The following is a 4,621-nucleotide window of genomic DNA, read 5'->3' as shown; positions in this document are numbered from 1 at the left end:
GACACCAAATGCACGCGGCAGAATAGGCAGCAGATGGTTTCAGAATTAAGACTTAGAGTTCTATAGGCATGGTTTCTAGGTGATTCTGAATTCCAGCATCGTATGTGCAACGTTATTACTCTCAATGGCTTAGGCGAGGAGGCAGTAAACTGTTTGTAAACTCAGAATTATTAGCGTTGATTTTATAAATATGCATCTAGGCAGGTGACATTGTCTTATAGGCATGATTTCTAGTAGTGGCATAACTAAGCAATGAAACAGTTTTGAGAGTCCAACATTAACAACGTTAATCTCATGAGTAATTTTAAGTGAGTGACAATAGCTTATGGAAAGATTTCTAACAATTGACAATCAGACTTGATTTTTATAACACTTTATTCCTATAGGCATATCATCTAGGCGGGGCAGTGTAATAAAAACAACATAGGTAGTTGATTAAAAGATTAGAGTCCGATAGTCATGATATCTGGATGGGGAGTACACTAAAGTAATAGAAGTAATTTATCAATTGATTATTTGAAGTCCTATAGGCATGGTATCTAAGTCAACAAAAGCATATGTTATACATCCTATAGGCATACTGTCTACACACACAGTAGTAATATAGAAGTGAGTATGGCAAATACTTGGACTAACGTGTTTGAACAGTGTACAAGTGAGGTGTACATGATTCCTATAGCCATGATATCTATTGATATGCAGAAATAAAGCAAGTTAAACAAAATAGCACATAAAGCAAGTAGACCCTATAGGCACGTTTTCTACCCTTTCATGCAAATATTAGAATACCCCAGCCCCCTTTCATTAATCTCCATATTATTCGTTATTACAAATTATTACAGACCAAATAAATAGTGTAATCAAAATAAACAGTCATAAGCCCAATAGGACAGCTATAAGCCCAACATAAAGGAATCACAACTAATTGACACTCAAAAAGCAGGCAGGCTAGTGGGCATAAACCAAATTGACAAATACATTCAAATTCTAGGAAGACATCAATCGTCTCAAGAAGATTTAAGAAATCTAAGGTGATACAAGGACTCATGGCAGGTGAAACTATGCAAAATTCAAAGTTAATATGAAAGTCAAGTAGCACTTAAGAAGGCTAGAATCCATTCAAGTTAAAATACACATAACGAGAGTACATTACATATGTTGAAGCTAATCATGTTCAACTACTAGAGAACGTGGAACTGTAGAGCATTATTAAGACAATAGAATTGTAGTAAAGCATACACCAACACAGTACCAGAGATTCATGAATAGCAAGGAAAACTGAATCATGCTTACTCACAAAAGTTCAAACAATATTGACACACAAAACACACATGTCATAGACAATCAGGAGGGAAATAGTTAAAATTGTAAAAGTCAGAGACACTAACTAGTAGAAATGTTAAACGAGCAAAAGAGTGAGGAATTTAGAATATCAGTAGTGATTCAGTAGCAACAATTGAAAGAGGACAATGGAACCCCCAAATCCCTGGTGCTTCAGAGTTCACAAGAGCCTCAAGAAGGGCTCCGAGTAGTGCTTGCACTGGAGGAGGTTGTTTAATGGTATTATGGCCTTGGCTTTCAGCCGACCAAGAATTCAACAGTTTCAGAAACTATTCGAGTGTAACAGAGTAAGTGAGTGAGTGAAAGAGGAGAATAGTGAAAGTAATAACAGTAATAGGGTCGTCCTAGGGATTTGGGGAAGGGTTTATATAGTAGTCGAAATCAAATATCTAAAGAAGGAAACATAATAAATCAAACATAAATAAGGAAGGAAGAACATGCAGAATCGTTTAAGAACCAAATTAGAAAAAGAATCAGGCAAACCCTAGTTTGACCGAATCAAAGATTGGCCGAAGATCTTGGTAAATCGAACCCATATAACCTTGTAGTGAGTGTATATAGATAAAATATTGTCTAAATCTCGAAGGTTGAAGGCAATGGCACTCGATTTGGAAGATTGGTACTTGCCAAAATTGGGGCAAGTACTATATAACACCATAGGCTTGTAAGAAACAACGAGATAATCCATAAAAGGTAAGTAGATCATCGAGGGAATCCATTACTTGATCGGATTTAGAGAAGATTGAGGAAGGTGGCTGCTAGGGTTTGTGAGGAGGAAGGTTCGAGAGGTTCTAGGGGTGGAAGAATGAAGGGAATGGTCTTTAGAGTTAGGGGTTTGGGATATAAGGAAATGTGGGGATTTGTTGTGGGCCGTTGATCATTTGAGATCAATGACCAGGTTCAAAGGGAAGCGAGGCGGGTTCTTTATAGAGGGTCGTCTGGTTTAGGCTTTAAGGTTATTGGGTTGGCTTGGCGTGTGGGCTAATGGATTGAGTTCGAAATTGGCTCCAAATTGGGCTACAAATTAAATACACGAAAATTATAAAAATAATTTATACGAAGTAATTAAAAAATAAAAAAATATTATTTATATAGTAAGATGCTTAGAAATAATCGTTTAACATTATAAAAATATAAAAATGCTATTTGCACACAAATAATATAGTAAAATATAATTATGCACATCATATAGGCTATTACTGCAAAATTATGTATATAGCTTTAAAATACAAAGATAATTATATAAAAATGAGGTAAAATATTTTGAAACATATATGTGGATGAAAATAATAAATTCGGATGATTAAATCATCACAAGATAATTTAAAGGGGTAATTAATATATATTCAAATAATTTAAATGCAAGAAAATTATTTTAAGGCTTTAAAAATTATGGAATATTATAAAAAAAAAATACTTGTATGACTCTTGTAAATTGGTGATGGTGTAGGAATGATATTTTAAAAGCATATATGACCTTTATAAAAATATGAGGGCAAAATTGGGTAACAACAGCTGCACATCTTTACCCGAGAATGATGAAAGAGTTGTTGGGTAAAGAAAATGATGACAAATTTTGTCCGAAGTGAGTGAGGAATGATGTATTTTGAAAAAATGGGGGTCGAACCCTGGTTCTTGAGTTGCCTACATATCCCTAGTGTTACGAGAATCAGGTCGTGTATATTTCTGGATCCAACGGCAAACGAAATCGATGGAGTTGTTATAAGAGTGGTCGTATGTTTCGAAAAGGATCTTTTGGATGCGATATTGTCGTGAGTAACATATGATTTCAGGTGGAGCTATGGATTTGAATGTTATGGATGTATAAGGCAAGTATTTGAATAGTTAAAGAACATAGGGTAATCAATTGTTGATCATCGGTTACGTTTGAGGTGATTGAAGGATGTGAATGTTGTGAACGGAAACCAGAGCGAGAATCGCTCCTGTTTGTAGAACGGTTACCTTTCGAGTTTCCTGCAAAACTTGAAACACAATGCACGCAAATATACGGGGTTATTGCAAAAATTTAAACATGATGCAAATTCCCTTTGGACCATGAGAGTTGTCTTTGGACGATGAGGATGATGTCCTTAGACTATGACGTCCTGGGCCATGAAGCGTATGATAAGGGAATTGAAGTCCATGAAATGGTGTCCTCGGGCCATGAGAATGGTGTCTCCGGACTATGACGCCTTTGAATAATGATATGCAATTTCGAGAGATCCTCAGGCCATGGCATGGTGTCTTCAGGTTATGAGGATGGTGTCTTCGGACTATGACGCCTTCGGACAATGTGGCGATGTTTCAGCCTATGAAATGCAAATATGCGGTAGTATCGATCGTTTGATAGAAGAAATAGGTGACGCTTAGTCATATGCGAGAATGAGACGAGACAAAGCTTAGTCTTGTATGAGCTGAGAGCATCGCTTTGCCCGATGCGAAGAAGGGAGGCAGTACTTAGTCTTATGTAAGGAAAGGCAGTGCTTAGCCATATGCAATAATGGAGACAGTGATTAGCCTCATTCAAAGAATGGAGACAATGCTTAGCCCCATGCAAATAATGGAGACAGTGATTAGTCTCATACAATGAAGGCAGTGCTAAGCCTTATGCAATGATGGAGGCAGTGCTTAGCCTCATGCAAAGAATGGAAACAATGCTTAGTCTCGTGCAAGGGAAGACAGTCTTAGCCTTATGCAATGATGGAGGCAGTGCTTAGGCTCATGCGAAGAATGGAGACAATGCTTAGTCTCGTGAAAGGGACGGCAGTGCTTAGCCTTATGCAATGATGGCGGTAGTGCTTAGCCTCATGCAAAGAATGGAAACAATGCTTAGTCTAATGCAAGGAAAGGCAGTTCTTAGCCTTATGCAATGATGAGGGCAGTGTTTAGCCCTTTGCAAGAAGAGTAACGATTAAATGTGAGAGGAAAAATGATTCTTATCTTGACGCGTTTGTGCTTGGCGACTTCTGTTGGTATGAATATAGTGATCTTGTTGTATGTATATATTTGCGGACGTTCATGTTATGTCGGTTGTGCCTGCATCCAAAGAAAAATTGTGAGTTTTGGAGAGGGGGAAAAGTTGGTTTTTGCTCTCAATTCCTCGCTTTACATTCGCTCTTGTCTTGAGGTCCTGTTCGAGTCACCCCGGGTAACATCTGGCAACTATAGAAATAATGTCATTTTCGAAAAAATATGCATTTGTAATAAATAGTTTATATAAAAATGTGGGTGTTTGGAATATTTGATAATGCATGAGAACAAATAATTTTGTCGAATTGGC

Source organism: Nicotiana tomentosiformis, chromosome 1 (assembly GCF_000390325.3).
Source record: "Nicotiana tomentosiformis chromosome 1, ASM39032v3, whole genome shotgun sequence".
Lineage (NCBI taxonomy): Eukaryota > Viridiplantae > Streptophyta > Magnoliopsida > Solanales > Solanaceae > Nicotiana > Nicotiana tomentosiformis.
This window is presented reverse-complemented; position numbering follows the sequence as displayed.